At 47.6% G+C, this 18,721-nt stretch overlaps 1 long non-coding RNA gene across 1 annotated transcript in view; it reads left to right on the top strand.

Annotated features, from left to right (window-relative positions):
- Positions 1 to 18,393, top strand: part of LOC144167821 (uncharacterized) — a 35,031-nt gene extending 16,638 nt beyond the window's left edge. Inside the window, exon 4 of the long non-coding RNA XR_013322131.1 lies at positions 18,129 to 18,393. This is a non-coding gene — a long non-coding RNA (uncharacterized LOC144167821). The remainder of the gene's footprint in view (positions 1 to 18,128) is intronic.
- Positions 18,394 to 18,721: the final 328 nt, after the last annotated feature.

Here is an 18,721-nt window from a genome sequence, read left to right as displayed (position 1 = left end):
AGCCCGACCCGGGCCCGTAACACCGAGCCCGGGCCCGGCCCAGGCCCGGGCATTCATAAGTGAGCCTATCCCGGGCCCGGCCCAGGCCCGTCGTCTCAAGCCCAGGCCCGGCCCGGGCCCGCCGTCTCAAGCCCACGCCCAGCCCGGGCACGGTCTTGTCTTTTTTTTGAGCCTAGGGAGTGTGTGACCAGGCCTGGTCTTTGACGTTGAAGAAAATTTGTTGATTATATTTGGTCCAGTGTCTTCGTAGCGGGAAATCAGACGGAGCATCTAGTCTGTACAAGCACGCCCTGAATTGTAATGCAAAAAATAAGGGTTTAAAAGTACACGTACTCACACCGTCTGCAGTTCACGCCACATGGGCGTAATAATAGCTCGTATTCTTACACGAGGGACACCATCACCTTTGATGACCAGACTCTTGGCAACTTGATGTGGTTGTTTCGGTCACAAGTTGGTATTAATGAAATTTCATGCTCTCCATTTGAATCCACCAGTATGTACAGTGCTCAGCGATTGAAACGCGATACTCGGAGCGCGTGGCTGCCGGTGCTTCTTGCGCCACCGGTGAGCGCTTGTGAAAGCGAGCTGACGCATTGTGGTATACGGTGAGGGTGAGAGCGTTCGTGACGCAGGCTGACTGCATCCGGGAGACAGCCTTTCAGTGTGCGGTTCTTGGCGGCGCCATAGGGGTGCAACATGTCATGGCTTCAAAACGCTGCGCCTGCGTGCCGCGCCGTGCCCCGCGAAGCTGGGCGAGCTGGCACCGCGCGCGTTATGAAGAAGTTGAATGCGCATTTATCGCGATGGGTTATCGTGGCGGGCACGGCACGCAGGCGCAGCGTTTTGAAGCCATGACATGTGACACCCCTATGGCGCCGCCAAGAACCACACACTGAAAGGCTGTCTCCCGGATGCACTCAGCCTGCGTCACGAACGCTCTCACCCTCACCGTATACCACAATGCGTCAGCTCGCTTTCACAAGCGCTCACCGGTGGCGCAACAAGCACCGGCAGCCACGCGCTCCGAGTATCGCGTTTCAATCGCTGAGCACTGTACGTGCGTTGAAATATTTTCCCTGGAGTGGTTGTTAAGCGGTAGCGCTTCTCTAGCACGCGAGTTTGATTTCCAGCCACGGCAGCCGCACTTAGATTGGTTCGACATCTAAAACACATGTACATAGACATAGGTGCACAGCTCCAGGATGGCTTAATTATTTCCTTAACCGCTGGGGCATTCCTTGTAACCGTATCTTTGATATGTTATACACTAAAATATAAAATCTTGATGCAGTACATGAAATGTCATTAAAGTTACAGTATAGTGGCTATCAGCCCTAGCAAAACATGTTTCTAAAACAATGTCTACAACTAACGTCAAGAAGCGCGTAAAAGTATACTCAGAATATTCAATGTTATGCTCTTTTCTACACTTCACGTCGGAACTATTAACGGCCGGGCCTATGAATTCAAGCCCGAGCCCAGCCCGGGCCCGAGGCACTGAGCCCGGGCCCGCCGATAATCGACTTCGGGCGGCCCGGCCCGGCCCGCGGGCCCGGTCGGGCCCGGGCTTTCGGGCCGGCCCGGGCCCGTGCAGTGCTCTACTTCTGACTCACGAAATAATCACAGCTCGCCTGAGGGTACAGGCCAGCCAGCGTGGAGTGTATAATATTGGCGCAAAATGGCGTTTTCACTCTCTCCAATTACAGCTAGCCTTTGTCGGTGTGAGTGCGAGAGTCAGAATCTGTGAGTCCCTTTCAAGTGTCACAGCTCATATCGTTGCGGGAAGGAGCACGCCGCAAAGGACGCTAGAAACTGACTATGCGCAAGAAAAGCATGCAGCCTTGTACAATGCGACCTGCCATGTACAACGGCTGAGTATTTAAGCTGCGAAAGTATTTCACGATTATCTTCGTCACAGCGGCTGCACCGACACGGGCACAAGGACTCCCCTACATGTGCGGACTGTTCGCGACCACAGACGCTGGAGCATTTGCTCTGCTACTGCCTCCACCACCCAGCGCCAAGAGAACAGCTGCACCGAGCGATCCAGCGTTAATGCCTTCCCTGCACTGGAATGGAGGACCTTCTATTCCCCAAGGGCCCTGCAGACACCAAAACGGAAGTCTTCGTCCATCTGCTTCAACACCTGGGGATGACCGGCTCCGCACCGGCTGTAGCCCGGACTGCCACATTAATGACTAATGCGCCCTGACTGATTTAGTCCTGTCTTTTACTCTTTCTTCTCTCTTTATCTTTTTAACACTCTGCCCAGTCCTTTCACAACCTATCTACTTCCACTTTATGCTGAGAAGCGACAAGCGGGAACAAGTCATAAAGATCAAGCGCTTGGTGCACGGGGCTCAGTTCGGTGCCGTCGGACAAATCGAAAACGTGACATCACGTGACATGACGTGAAGGGTTACGACCCTTCTGCGCCGCGTTTCCAACACGTACTCATCATATAATAAATGTCCCTATATTTAGCGACCAACGAGAAAAAAATAAAAATACTGCCCAAGAAATTGGCGGCGTATCTGTTCACTCCGCTACAAATGTCGTCCAAAGACGATAGTGTTCTGCCGCCTCTAGTTGCCACGTAAATTCCTCTGTTCTCTCCACCGCCCACCTATCACGCTCTTCTCCTTCCGGCTCGTCCGTATCGCTCCAACCCCGATAACCACGGACGAAGTTTGTTCAAGTCAAGCCAATTTTCTAGCATTCTACGGCCGCGCACTCTACTGAAGCCTTTTGTTACTGTTGCACTTGGAATACTTGAAACATCGCTGAGTGACCAGGCCTCAGGCGACACTTCTTTTCTATTTTTAGATTAAAATATTGTCTTCAAGGCGTATTTTTATTTGCTATTGGAAATGGCAATCACACATTTATTTCCAAGTATAAGAACACGAGTTGTGCACAGATGTCCTGCCTCCTGTATGCCTAATGTTTCTTTTGGTTCAACAATGTTGTCAAGTACTAAATATGTTTACAGAGGTGGTGGTTAGGAAAGGTATTGCCTTTCAAAGATTGCCTCCTTCAAGATTTCTCTTAACTTTTGGCTGGATAATTGAATCGAGGGACAGACAGACAGACAGACAGACACACAGACAGATCAAAATTTTCGGGTGTAGGTAGCTGAAGAAAGACTAGTCTTCCTTGAGCAACCTATGTAAAGCTGTGCTTTACGTTACTTCTTACCTATGCGTGGGATCCGCCAAGTTTTAGTTTACGTTTTGTATTTATCTGCTTCTATCTCGGCAACCTTCGACGATGTTTTAACCTTGGTTTTATTGTTCCAAAGAGCAGCTCGACATTACTTTTTTGTTTTAGATACCGCTGTAGCCTTTGGTTATTATACGTGCATTTTGGATCGAGCGTGGCAGCAGTGGAAGAAGTTTGGAAATATTCTTGCCTGTATTTATTTATTTATTTATTTATTTTTATTTGTTTTGAGAGAGCGAGGGACGAGGTCACGGAGACGCTCGGAGCGAACGTTCCGGGAAGTGCGAGTCCAACGATGATTATAATGATTATTATTTACAGACGGTAATGGCGATGCTGTGTGAGTACAAGGGATTGGGAAACGTACCCTTCGGTGCTCACACTGGCCATGATAGTGACGGTATCGCTTGTACAGCGTATCACATTAATGGAACGCCGCGTATGCTCACACAGTTTCCCCCTCGGCTGAAGGCGGCCGCTTGGCCGCAGGCGGTAATGGTTGGCGATGGTTGAAACGCTTCAAGTGGGAGACATGCACGATTTCTGTCCCACGGCAGCGACGGTCCCTTGGGATGTCCACTGGAGGACCGCGATAATTGACGGGAGAAACGTGTTCGACAACGACGTAGGGACCTAGGTACCTGTGAAGAAACTTTTGACAGAGGCCTGATGTGCGAATCGCAGTCCAAAGTAGCACCTCATCCTAGAGCACTGCACGGGCCCGGGCCGGCCCGAAAGCCCGGGCCCGACTCGGCCCGCGGGCCGGGCCGCCCGAAGTCGATTATCGGCGGACCCGGGCCGGGCCCGGGCTCAGTGCCTCGGGCCCGGGCTGGGCTTGGGCTCAGTGCCGCGAGCCCGGGCCGGGCTCGGGCTCGACGCCACGGGCTCGAGCCGGACTCGGGCTTGAATTCATAGGCCCGGCCGTTAATAGTTGCGATGTGAAGTGTAGAAAAGAGCATAAAATTGAATATTCTGAGTATACTTTTACGCGCTTCTTGACGTTAGTTGTAGACATTGTTTTAGAAACATGTTTTGCTAGGGCTGATAGCCACTATACTGTAATTTTAATGACATTTCATGTACTGCATCAAGATTTTATATTTTAGTGTATAACATATCAAAGATACGGTTACAAGGAATGCCCCAGCGGTTAAGGAAATAATTAAGCCATCCTGGAGCTGTGCACCTATGTCTATGTACATGTGTTTTAGATGTCGAACCAATCTAAGTGCGGCTGCCGTGGCTGGAAATCAAACTCGCGTGCTAGAGAAGCGCTACCGCTTAACAACCACTCCAGGGAAAATATTTCAACGCACGTACATACTGGTGGATTCAAATGGAGAGCATGAAATTTCATTAATACCAACTTGTGACCGAAACAACCACATCAAGTTGCCAAGAGTCTGGTCATCAAAGGTGATGGTGTCCCTCGTGTAAGAATACGAGCTATTATTACGCCCATGTGGCGTGAACTGCAGACGGTGTGAGTACGTGTACTTTTAAACCCTTATTTTTTGCGTTACAATTCAAGGCGTGCTTGTACAGACTAGATGCTCCGTCTGATTTCCCGCTACGAAGACACTGGACCAAATATAATCAACAAATTTTCTTCAACGTCAAAGACCAGGCCTGGTCACACACTCCCTAGGCTCAAAAAAAGAGACAAGACCGTGCCCGGGCTGGGCGTGGGCTTGAGACGACGGGCCCGGGCCGGGCGTGGGATTGAGACGGCGTGCCCGGGCCGGGCCTGGGCTTGAGACGACGGGCCTAGGCCGGGCCCGGGATAGGCTCACTTAGGAATGCCCGGGCCTGGGCCGGGCCCGGGCTCGGTGTTACGGGCCCGGGTCGGGCTCGGGCTTCACAAAGCGGCTCGGGCCGGGCTCGGGCCTTAAAATCAGGCCCGTGCAGTGCTCTACCTCATCCCCTTTGCAGAGCTGAACAGAACGATGTGATGCGTCGTATCTTGCCCTGCGTTCTTGCTGAGTCGAATCCGTGCGAAGTCTTGCTATGCGGCGACAGTGGGCGATCCGCTTTGCGAACTGTTCATGAAATGGTGAAGTGGCAGAGACCGGAGCAGAGAAAAAGGCGGTGTCCAGTGCAAAAGATGGTTGGCGGCCATAAACAAAGAAGAAGGGAGAGTAACCCGTCATGCACTGAACCGCTGAATTGTAAGCAAACGTAAAGAAGGTACGATGATGTCCTACCAGGTTTTGTGGTCGGGGGTGATGTACATAGGCTGCATATCGGACAAAGTGGGGTCTAAACGTTCGGTAAGGCCATGTGTTTGAGGATGATAACTAGACAATTTTTGTCAATGGTCTTGGCAGCACGAAGGACTTCGGCAAAGATTTGAGAAAGAAAAGTCTGGCCGCAGTCACTCAGCAGGACCCGAGGTGTTCCATGTCGCGAGATGATATTGCGTAAGATGAAGTCGGCAACTTCGTAAGCACAGCCAGACGGCAGGGGAGCAGTCTCCGAGTATCGAGTCAACTGGTCGACCGCAGTTCCGATCCAGCGGCAGCCATTGGATGTAGGAGGTAAGGGTCCGTACAGGTCTATGCCCACGGCTTCGAAAAGAACAGATGGGCAGGGAACCGGGTGCAACAATCCAGCGGGAGGGGACGTAGATCGCTTGCGGTGTTGACACGGGGCGCACGGTGCGACGTACTTTGCAACAGTTGTGGATAAGCCTGGCCAAAAAAACCGACTCTGGACGCGGTCGTAGGTCTTTTCGAAGCCAAGATGTCCAGCCGTCGCACCATCATGAAGGGCTTTGAGCACGTGAAGACGAAGCTCACAGGTATTACTGGTACCCATTTGCAGCCTGCAGCATGACGATTCATGTGGCCAAGTACTCTATCAATCAGCTGGAAGTTGTTAAGTTAGCGTCGCAGCCGTCTATTTGGTGGTCGAGCAGATCCATTGAGGCGGTCGGTTAGAGTCCGAAAATACGCATTTGCCCGCTAAATCGATGGCACGTCAATAAACGCGTCCACTGAAGTATGGCTGATAGGCCCCATCGGTATACGTGGTTGGCGTGACTCGGTGAAGGTAGCAGACGATGAAGTAGATAGTGGGCATCACGACAGGGCGCCAGCATCTAAATGCTTTTCAACGGACTTGAACACGACCGTAAAGTCAAACTGCTGTAAATGTAAGATCCAACGGCCTGGGCGCCCAGATAAATTTTTCATGGCTGAGAGCCAACAAAGGGAATAATGATCTGTGATGATGGTGAAATGACAGCCGTAAAAGTGTGGGCGAAACTTCTTAATGAACCAGACAGCAGCTAGGCATTCTTGTTCAGTGACAGTGTAGTTTTTCTCAGCGGGTGTCAGTGAGCGACTAGCATATGCTCCCACCCTTTCTCTGGATTGAGTGCCACGGTGAAGAAGAACGGAGTCAATGCCGCACCCGCTGGCATCAGTATGCAGGGTGGTAGGCGCTGTATCGTCAAAATGGCACAGAACGGGATCATCTGTAAGGGTGTCCTGTTAAAACACACAGAAGTCCCGGGTTTCGGCACCATATAAATTAAGAGGAGAGACCAAGGGCCGAGACGTTTCGGCAATGCAGTGGTGTTCTATTTTGCAAGATGGTGATTAGAGGAAGACGAAGCAGCTCGAGGGAGAGCTGCTCACCAGAGATTACGGGCACCGATGATGATGATGATGATGATCTCATCGGCGCAATGATGATATTGATCTATAAAATTTTAACACGTCCTTAAGGTCTTGAAACGCTTTCTGGCAATCACCTGCCCAGATGAAGGGCACGTTGATACGTGAAAGCTAACCAGCTTTCACAGGGGAAGCAAGGGTCGCGAAGTTGCGAATAAAACGGCGAAAGTACAACGCCAGGCCTGGGAAGCTCCGCAGATCTTTCAGTTGGAGGGGACGAGGGAAGTTTACAACCGCGACTGTCTTGTCTGGGTCCGGACGTATTTTTTCTTTGGAGATGACATGCCCCAAAACTTTGATGCTCTTGCTTGCAAAGCGGCACTTCTTCGCATTCAGTTGCACTCCGGCATTAGAGAGGCAGGTCAGTACTTCGTCAAGGTGCTGCAGGTGCTGCGAAAATGTGCTCAAAAATATCACAGCATCGTCCAAATAACAGACAAGTGTGCCATTGGAGGCCACGAAGCACCGTGTCCACGAGTCGTTCGGAGGTAGACAGAGCGTTATACAGGCCAAATGGCATGACTTTAACTTCATAAAGGCCGTCTGGGGTGGCAAATGCCGTCTTCTACTTGTCGGCTTCGTGCATGGGTATTTGCCAGTACCCGGAGCGAAGGTCGAGGCTTTAGAAGTATTCGGTCCCTTGCAAACAGTCTAAGGCATCGTCTACGCGGGGCATAGGATAGACGTCCTTCCGAGTGATTTTACTGAGCGCCCGGTAATCTACGCAGAACCGTACAAATCCATCGTTTTTCTCAAACAAAACAACGGGAGAAGACCAAGAGCTCGTTGATGGGCTAATAACTTTCCGTTTCAGCATATCGGCAACATTATCTTGAATTGTCTTGCGCTCAGACGAGGAGACATGGTATGGTCTGCGTCGGATCACGGCTGACCCGTCCGTTTCATTTCGGTGCTCTGTAGCAGCAGTCTCTGTGAGCCCAGGTGAATGAACGTCAAATGAATCACGGTGCTTGGCCAAAATATCGAGTAGTAACTTGGCCTGATTAGATGTAAGGTCTGGACTGAGCATGCAAGTAAGAGCTGACATATCCGCTGGCACAGCCATCAATGGGCTAATTGAAGTGGACGTGCCACTGGAAACCACTGAAGCAGGACTGCTATCAGCCACCGAAGCTATTGTAGTTCCTTCAGACAACAGAATGGGTTCAGACAATAGCCAGGACTGCAGACCCACTCACAAACCGAAGAAGGCACGGTGCGATGGCAATTGCTTGCGGCAGAAATCGAGTACATGGGACCACCAAAACATCACCTTCAGCAAATCCGTCCGGAGAAACTGATAGTATGCCTTCACAACGTGCTTCCAAACGTGATCGGCATTCAACTTGAGGGTGGGTATGGCGCGTCTGGACAACTGAGATGTTGTGTGTCAGCAATACGGATGATCAGGTGACTACAGGAGATAACGGCAGAGGCAGAGGCGAGAAATTCCCATCCGAGAGTCAGCTCATGGGCACACGGAGAAATAACTGCACACTGGATAGAAGGGCGAAGTCCTCCTATCGTAACACGCACGGTACACTAAGCAGTGGGCTTGATGTCATTGTCATTGACACCACGTAAACAAGGACCGGAATAAGGAGTCTTGACTTTTCTGAAACGCGAACACAGATTAGCACAAATCAGAGAAATATTAGCCCCAGTGTCGACTAATGCTTCCACTTGAATATCTTCGACAAAAACAGACGGCATATTAGCCGGTAGTTATGGAGGAATTGTGGTCTGTCCAAGTGATGCAGTTTTCCCTCCAAAAACTGCAGCACCTTTTTTTTCCTGTTGTAGGTTGGGAGCATACGTAACAGGTCGAAGTGGTGACAAGGCACGACGGAATGGTGAAGGGGAACGACGTCGAATGGGCGAGAGTCGCGGGGATAGGACGTCAGGAGAGGGGGTCGACTGGCTGGAGGGGACGAGTACCCACGCTGACGGGGGGTGTAGCTGAAGCGGTTGTCTCGTTCGAAGGGGGCAAGTCTCGTCGTTCATCTAGCTGGCGTCTGCAGCAAAAACAGGAAATGTGCCCCCTGATGCCGCAGTAGAAGCACACAGGCCGGTCGCCTGGAGCACGCATAGCTAGCCACGTTGAGGAGTAAGGTGCTGGTATCGAAGATGCACAGAGGGCGGTCAAGTGGGCGGGAGCAGTCGGGTGCACGATGTTTTCTTTTTTTTTGCTCCACGGAAATGGGTGGCCGGGACGCAGCTTCTGAGTACGTGGGAATGATGTGAAGTGGAGCAGACTGACATGGCTGGGGAATGTTGGTCATACACGCCAGCACGTCCCGCAGTCCATGTGTGCAGACTGGGGCATTCTGGGGGCAGGGAGCGTCACGGTGATGTAGCTCCTCGCGTATGATAGCGCGTATTAAAGCACGAAGCTCCACATTCCCGGAGGGGCTGGTAGGCCAGGAATCCTGCTGGAGGCGAATGGCTTGCAGATTGTCAAGGCGCTGGCATATCGCCCGAACTTCTGCAATGGTCGTGGGATTTTGAATCACCAGGGCATTGAAAGCGAAAGAGTAGATTCCTTTTATGATGTGTCGTACGTTATCGCCCTCTGGCATGTCTTTGTCAACTCGACGACACAGTCCAACGATCTCTTCTATGTACGAGGCGTAGGTTTCCTCCAGGTACTGTAAGTGGGCGTCCAGTTTCTTTTTGCCTCCAGCCGCTCTAGCTGACGACGTGCCGAAATTCAGACGCAACTGCTGAGTAAAGTTTCTCCAATCAGAGATTCCCTCCGCATTATTGTGGTACCAGGTCTTAGCAACCTTCTTCAAGGAGACACCAACGTTCTGTAGCTTGAACGTGTCGTCCCAGCGGTTGAAGGAGCTTAGCCTGTTGTACTGATCGAACCATTCGCCAACGTCTTCCCCACGGAGGCCCCCGAAAAACGGAGGATCACGCTGGTGAGTGGTGATAGTAATGGCGGCCTGGACAGGAGCTGCTGCGCTGGTAGCACTACGGCTACTTTCGTGCTGCATGGTGCTGGTTGCTAGCGTCAAGCGCCGACATGATCGTAGCTCCAGCTGTACGACCAAGAGAGGTAGACGTCGGGATCAACACCACCCTCCACCATTTGATAGAGCGAGGGGCGAGGTCTCGGAGACGATGTGTATTGTCCTGCTCGGAGCGAACGTTCCGGGAAGCGCAAGTTCAACGATGACGATGATTATTATTTACGGATGGTAATGGCGATGGGGCGTGAGTACAAGGGATTGTGAAGCGTTCCCCTGGGTGCTCACATTGGCCGTGATACTGACGGTATCGCTTGCACTGCGTACAACATTAATGGAACGCGGCGACTGCTGATAATTTATTTATTTATTTATTTATTTATTTATTTATTTATTTATTTATTTATTTATTTATTTATTTATTTATTTATTTATTTATTTATTTATTACATATATACTGCGGACCACACTTCGGTCCAAGCAGGAGGGCATGGTGCAATGCAAAGAGCAATACAATAAAACATACACAAGAAACAATGCACACGTACCCAGTCTGAAGGACGTGTTTCGGTTACCTGGTTCCAATCTGAAATGGTGCGTGGGAAAAAAGAGAATATAAAGGCATCCGTTCTTCATAGTACAGAGTTAGTGCGCTTGGTTGGTGATGTCTTATTGGTCTTGTGTTTAAGGGAGAAAAAAAAGGGGTTGGATCAAGGCCAAGTTTGCGATTATATAGAAGAGACAGAAAATCAAGGCGGGACTTCTTTTTTCGATCGTGAAAGGAAGAAATATTAGTTAGCATTAGGTCTGAGGGGGAGGCCGTTCGCAAAACCTTAGAATAAGCAAACCGAATGGCCTTCCGCTGAATCCTTTCAAGTTTCTTAATGTTTTGTTTAGTATGGGGGTCTGACACGATACTCGCACATTCCAGTTTGGGCCTAATGAAAGAAAAATAACTAAGAAGCTTAACCGTTGGGGGAGAATTTCGTAGCTTATATATTAAGAAGCATTATTTCCGGGAGGGAGATGAGCAAATATTATCAATGTGCAAGTTCCGTTATAGGTTGTTTGTGAGTGTAACGCCGAGGTACCTATTGCTGTGACCCTGTGTGACTATAGACGATCCTAGTTTACGCAAGTGTTCACTGGGGTTTTTCTTGTCACACAAAGATATACACTTTTTTCAAAATTTAATTTCATTACCCATTTTACACACCACTTACGCAAGTTTTCAATGTTTTTGTCGAGTTCGTTCTGCTCATTAGTACCTGTGATTTCTCTAAACAATATACAGTCGTCAGCGAACAATCAAATTTGAAAGTTAGGGTCAACAACAGTTACTAAATCGTTAATATAGAACAGAAAAAGCAATGGTCCAAAACACTACCCTGGGTAACCTCAGAAGTGACAGGAAGACACTGACATTGTTCTTCGTCAATTTTTACAAGCTGTTGACGGTTCGATAGATAGGCTGTGATCCAGGAAACAAAAATATCTTCAATGTGAATGTTTTTAAGTTTTGCTATTAATTTGTCATATGACACCTCGTCGAAAGCTTTTTTGAAATCTAAAAATATAGCATCAATTTGGCCATTGTTGTCAAGACACGCTGCAAACGAATGAATTATTGTCATCAATTGGGTGGCCGCGGAATAACTTTTTTTAAAACCATATGGACAATTTGTCAGTACTGTATCTTCCTCTAGAAATTCAATAATCTGTTCAGAAATATTATGTTCGATGATTACGCAGCATTGACACGTTAGAGATATCGGACGGTAATTTTGAAATCTAGACGGGTCACCTTGTTTAAAAACAGGAACAATCACAGCCATCTTCCAGTCACTAGGTAGGTTGCCAGTGGACAAAGAAGTGCGAAATATTGTAACCGGAAACTTAGCAAGTAGTTCCGAATATTTGCGCAAAAAGTCTTTTGCAATATTGTCTGCACCACAAGAAGACTTATTCAACAGCATAGATAGTAAGGCATTTTTAAGCTCTCTGATGACGTCAGCCTGTGCATTCTTCTGTAATCTTTTGAGTTTGTGTTTCAAATGCATGATTGTAGGTGTTATCCAGGGTGTACGCTTGTGAATTTTTTTACGCTTACCCGTTATGAAGTTGTCAAGGAAGTAGTGACACATGTCCTCAAACCGATCCCATAGGTTTGCCAGCGTCATCAGCGTCAAAATTAGCGAGACATATTTCTAGATGTTCAAGCACAGATTTGTCATTGGCTCGGGAGTAATTTTTGAAACACCGTGTCGTGGACTTATCTTGTGAGCTTAACACTTAACACACTTAAGCTTTAGCTTGGCACACTGGTCCTGCAGGCTCCCGGGTATGAAAAACACACAGATGACGCTAGGTTTTTCCCAGGCAGCAAGCACAACTGCAGCGCGAAACGCACAGATGAAATTCGAACCCCCCAACATCCCGGGTTACTAGACAAGAAGTGCTACTTAGTTAAATACGGGAGCCAACACATTAAATCGAAGGTTAACCCGCCTAAAAAAAAAGAATTGTCCTTTCCCAAGGCCATGCGCCCTTATGGCCCAAATTTAAATGCAGCTTCAGCTATGTCGCTCACCCAGAGGAATCTGCCGTTCGAGCCCTTTCGAGGTAAGCTCTCCTGCCGCGTGTGAGACAGCTTTGGAAGCGCATGCGGACACAACGGCTCATGGCGACGGGATTCTGCTGTTCTCTTCGCCAGTTTAACGCCGGGCTTCGGTGTTTAAATGAGCGCCTGTAGTTTTAAAGAAGGCGCTTGGAATGCACATCTGTCGTGGCACCCCCACGAGCTCGGTGAAAGCGCCACGAAATCCCGCTGGGTGGAACTCGTTACCGAAAGCGGTCTATGAGCACGCTCGGGAGAACGGTTGTTCTGGCCCCAATCACCCTCTGCACGCCATTTCCCCTGGTCTCCTCGGCTGCTCCGATAACCCGGCCAGTTCGCACCTGCGTACGGCTGATCAATATTCTTCCGCGCTAGTTAAACGGACCAAAGTTTACGCGCGTTTTTTTTCTCCGGCGCCCAGCTCTCGAGAGGCGCGAATTAGGAGGAATACAGTTTCCCAGGGAATAACGAGCGCACGTGTTTCTGGGTCAAATTTGCCAGGGCGGCGGATGGCACCTCTGGCTGTAAACCATGGCGACGGAATTCCTCCCAATCGCGACACCGTCAATTAAAATTGTGCCATCTCATAGGCCAAGGCCATCGAACATCATTTCGTTGAAAGATTGAAGGAAAGGCTCTGGGATTGTTCGGAAATAAATACACAAGTGATCGTTCTGAGTAAGGGATATTGTTGACGCGTGAAATACACTTGACCGGCGGTAAAAAAAAAATGCCGTCTTATTTTCAGGCTTTACTCAACACTGGAATGGGTTACGCTAATACAGTATCTTTCGCTGTTTTTGAAGCACCCCCATTAGAGGATGCATGGATGACGCAACCCCGTAAATAATTACAAAGGCGGTAAAAAAATAGGCCATCATATTTTCATGCCCTACGCCAATCCAGTATCTTTACGCTGTGCCCCCACTAGAGTCTGCATAGATGACGCAGCCACGTAAATGTTTACAAAGGCGGCAAAAAAATAGGCCATCATATTTTCAGGCCTTACGGAACACTGGAATAGCTTACGCCAATCCAGTATCCTTACGCTGTTTTCTCAGCGTCCCCACTAGAGGATGCATAGATGACACAGCCACGTAAATGTTTACAAAGGCGGTAAAAAATAGGCCGTCATATTTTCAGGCCTTACGGAACACTGGAATAGCTTACGCCAATCCAGTATTTTTACGCTGTTTTCTCAGCGCCCCCACTAGAGGATGCATAGATGACACAGCCACGTAAATGTTTACAAAGGCGGTAAAAAATAGGCCGTCATATTTTCAGGCCTTACGGAACACTGGAATAGCCTACGCCAATCCAGTATCTTTACGCTGTGCCCCCACTAGAGTCTGCATAGATGACACAGCCACGTAAATGTTTACAAAGGCGGTAAAAAAATAGGCCATCATATTTTCAGGCCTTACGGAACACTGGAATAGCTTACGCCAATCCAGTATCCTTACGCTGTTTTCTCAGCGTCCCCACTAGAGGATGCATAGATGACACAGCCACGTAAATGTTTACAAAGGCGGTAAAAAATAGGCCGTCATATTTTCAGGCCTTACGGAACACTGGAATAGCTTACGCCAATCCAGTATTTTTACGCTGTTTTCTCAGCGCCCCCACTAGAGGATGCATAGATGACACAGCCACGTAAATGTTTACAAAGGCGGTAAAAAATAGGCCGTCATATTTTCAGGCCTTACGGAACACTGGAATAGCCTACGCCAATCCAGTATCTTTACGCTGTGCCCCCACTAGAGTCTGCATAGATGACACAGCCACGTAAATGTTTACAAAGGCGGTAAAAAAATAGGCCATCATATTTTCAGGCCTTACGGAACACTGGAATAGCTTACGCCAATCCAGTATCTTTACGCTGTGCCCCCACTAGAGTCTGCATAGATGACACAGCCACGTAAATGTATACAAAAGCGGCAAGAAAAATAGGCCATCATATTTTCAGGCCTTACGGAACACTTGAATAACTTACGTCAATCCAGTATCTTTACGCTGTTTTCTCAGCACCCCCACTAGAAGATGCATAGATGACGCAGCCACGTAAATGTTTACAAAGGCGGCAAAAAAATAGGCCATCATATTTTCAGGCCTTACGGAACACTGGAATAGCTTACGCCAATCCAGTATCCTTACGCTGTTTTCTCAGCGCCCCCACTAGAGGATGCATAGATGACGCAGCCACGTAAATGTTTACAAAGGCGGCAAAAAAATAGGCCATCATATTTTCAGGCCTTACGGAACACTGGAATAGCTTACGGGAATCCAGTATCTTTACGCTGTTTTCTCAGCACCCGCACTAGAAGATGCATAGATGACGCAGCCACGTAAATGTTTACAAAGGCGGCAAAAAAATAGGCCATCATATTTTCAGGCCTTACGGAACACTGGAATAGCTTACGCCAATCCAGTATCCTTACGCTGTTTTCTCAGCGCCCCCACTAGAGGATGCATAGATGATGCAGCCACGTAAATGTTTACAAAGGCGGCAAAAAAATAGGCCATCATATTTTCAGGCCTTACGGAACACTGGAATAGCTTACGCCAATCCAGTATCCTTACGCTGTTTTCTCACCGCCCCCACTAGAGGATGCATAGATGACGCAGCCATATATATATATATATATATATATATATATATATATATATATATATATATATATATATAGCAAAATCATGTAACTTTACTCTAATGAAGGCAAGTCCCGTTGCCACTACGTAAGTAAACATTGTTTGTTATTGTTCTTGCTGTGTATCCGACTCTTTACTTATACTATTTCTGCGCGCTTTGTGAGTTTATCTTTCTCTAGATTTATATATATATATATACAGAAAGATAGGTCGGCAGTCTACAATGCCAAAGGAGGCATAGGGGTGTGGTTAGGCTCTTTTCTTTTTCACTACGGTTAATTAGGTACACATTTTTTTTTAAATATACAGAAGAAAGAAAGAAAAACACGCGCCCAGAGTGGGGACAGAACCCACGCCTTTCGATTACATGTCGAATGCCTTACCAATTAGGCTATCTGGGCGTGTGTGTTCTCCTTCACTTTCTGGGCTATTTATATTTACTAGAAGTGTATCTGACGCTTGAGGGTGGTAGCCAGTGCCACTCTGACTACACGGCGAGAAGGGGACCTTCTTTTTCAACCCCCGGGGCGTGACTCGAACGTCTACAGCCTGTCATGAGCGGGTTACTGGCGGGAAGCCCTCTTATGCTACCTAGGCATCAAGGCTGCCAGAACCGAGACCCTCGCTAGGCTTTCGCAGAATAATACAGTAAGGAAATGAGGGGCTCGTTGAGGACATACAGAAAGATAGGTCGGCAGTCTACAATGCCAAAGGAGGCATAGGGGTGTGGTTAGGCTCTTTTCTTTTTCACTACGGTTAATTAAGTAAACATTTTTTTTAAATATACAGAAGAAAGAAAGAAAACACGCGCCCAGAGTGGGGACCGAACCCACGCCTTTCGATTACATGTCGAATGCCTTACCAATTCGGCTATCTGGGCGACTGTGTTCTCCTTCACTTTCTGGGCAATTTATATTTACTAGAAGTGTATCTGACGCTTGAGGGTGGTAGCCAGCGCCACTCTGACCCTTACTATATTATGATTTCCTTACTACATTATATATATATATATATATATATATATATATATATATATATATATCTGTGCTCTTTTTTTAATCACCCTCTCTCAAGGGCGGTCCCCCTAAAGTTTTTCAACTACGGCACCTCCCTTCTGTATTCCTATTTGTACGCACTCTTAAAACGTGAGATCAACTTCCCCTTCAACTTCCACTTCCTTTGTTTCTTATTTGCAGCGGCGGCTGTATTGGTACCATTCGTCGTGGCGCCGACGACGACGACGGTCACTTTTCCGGTTGGATGAGAAACCTGAGGCTTTCGCCTTAATGAACTCGTACTAGTCACATCACATACACTTATTTGATTAAACCACATTAAGGATCGCGCGTGGTGCGGGGCTTCACGCAATTGATTTATTATACTCTGCACTACACTACGCACCTTTAAGGAATATCTTCTCATTTCTTGTTCTGTCCGTTAAAAGCTTCCAGAGGGAGAATTGTGGCGCTTGTGTCAGCCGTCGGCTTTAAGTGAACATAAAGACAATTAGAAAGCTTCGTCTATCTATGCTGGACATAAGCCGGTCCAGTTAAGATGGCGGGCTTTTCCGTTTACGATTCATTTTAATCGTCTTTTCTCGAAATAGGATTTGATTGATTGATTGATTGATTGTAGGGTTTAACGCGCCGACGCAACGCAGGCGATGAGGCGCGCCGTAGTGGAGGGCTCCGGATTAATTTCGACCACCTGGGGATCTTTATCGTGCGCCGAAATCTCGTACACACGGGCATTTTTGCTTTTCGCCTCCATCAGAAAAGCGACCGCCGCGGCCGGGAATTTGTACCGACGAACCAGTTTTGTATACTATCGTGAAATTGGCGTTTCTTTTCATGGACTCGTGCTCGTATTACGACAAATTTCTTTTTTTTTCCCTGAACGGCCAAGTTGGGCTTAACTATCCCAAATGTCGCATGTCAGGGCGAGTTGTGTTCATGGTGACCGCGCATGAAGTTCGTAGTGAGAAACTAGGCGTGGAACGAAATGGCGACCGTTCTCCTTCCGTGTCCGGCTTAGCACCAGCTAACGTGTTCGAAAACTTTTGGAGAGGAGTTACGTCACCTACCAGCAACGAGATACGGTTTAAAACACGTGGTTTGACGCTGGAAAGAAATGCCGCTTTCAGAAAAGAGGTGGCATTAGAGAACGAAAATTTGAGGTCATGTTTGCGATGGCTACGAAAAGCCCCGGGAATAGTGAAGCAGTGTTCTCAAGGCATGTTAAGCCGTTTGCCTTGTTAGAGGTAAAATTTATGTTGTCCGGGTCGATCAGAAAGTTCAATGTAGTTTCAGTCGGTAAATTGGGCAGTAAGCTGTTCCTTCTAATCGTACCTATCAGTGACTTTGTTCTAAAAAAACAAAAGAAGTAAAATTTGCTCTTAGAGAGATATATTATATAAAATTTCGTTTCGATGCTATGCGTTAGTTTATAAATACCTGCATTTAATGCGTTTTTTTCGCTATATATTAGAAAACTACGCATGATGGCTTCAAGAACAATTCTAGAAAAGAAGTTGCGTTGAAGAGATAGCGGGAGTACTACCAGAGTCCTTCGTACTACGCAGTCACATGATGTTTGTATTGTTAGTAGTACAAAACGCGGAAAGAAAAACACTAAAACGCAACTACATATGCTCTGGCGTACTACCACAAGTGTCTGGTGTTCAAAGTGTACGAGGAAGCCCCCGACACAAAATACCTCCCCGTAAACCTTATTTTGTGACTTCTTTTGCTGCAATACATCACCTGTCAAATTCCCTGTAAGTGAACACAACAGCGGTGGCCAGTCTAAAAAGTCCGATTGTAGAGAGAGAAAGATCCTGCAAAGAGATCACTTGAAGCAAGCCTAGCAGTAAATGATGTACACTTTTTAAATCTTGATATTTAAGTATACTGTTATCAGAAATCACAGAAAATTAAAAAAAAGAAAAGAATGCTGGCTTCGCATTTTGTTTAATGCTGGCTGCAGGGAAGGTGACCGAAGAATAGGATTCTACCCTAATGGCCGAGCTGTCACGCCAAAAGAAGCCTTGCGTCGGGGACTGCACTTTTTGTGGATCTTGCTTTGTTCGCCACTCAGGGTGGAGAACATAAAGGATGGAGAATGTGAGCTTGGAAGGCGGATTTCAACAGCTGCAGCTCAACAAACTGAGTAGAGTTTCTAAAGTGTTTTCGTTGAAACTGTACGCATACAAAAATAAATATTAAGAAAACTGCTTAAAGAAATAAAAAAATATAACGGTGGTTTCGATTCCATTTTCTTACTCTTGCTTACGAAGTGACCGCCGCAGCACATTAAAGTTTTTATATGACCCCGGAGTAAAACATTTTCTCAACGGCCGCTCGGAATCCTAAAAGCCCGCGAATTTATGGACAACTGTAAATCTTACTATATCCTTCGCACGCGTCGTTGATTCCGAGAAACTAGCTGTGAGCTGCCAGATAGATTGGAAAAGATTTCCTCCATTCAGAAAGTTCAATTGCCTTGGCGCGTATTAAAGGAGGGAAAACCGGTGCACCAAATTTACGCAGAAAAAATCTATAAAGCAAATGACGATAAAA

This window comes from Haemaphysalis longicornis, unplaced genomic scaffold (assembly GCF_048455015.1).
Source record: "Haemaphysalis longicornis isolate Haplotype H1 unplaced genomic scaffold, Haemaphysalis longicornis Haplotype H1 scaffold_2, whole genome shotgun sequence".
NCBI classification, from domain to species: Eukaryota; Metazoa; Arthropoda; class Arachnida; order Ixodida; family Ixodidae; genus Haemaphysalis; species Haemaphysalis longicornis.
This window is presented reverse-complemented; position numbering and strand designations above follow the sequence as displayed.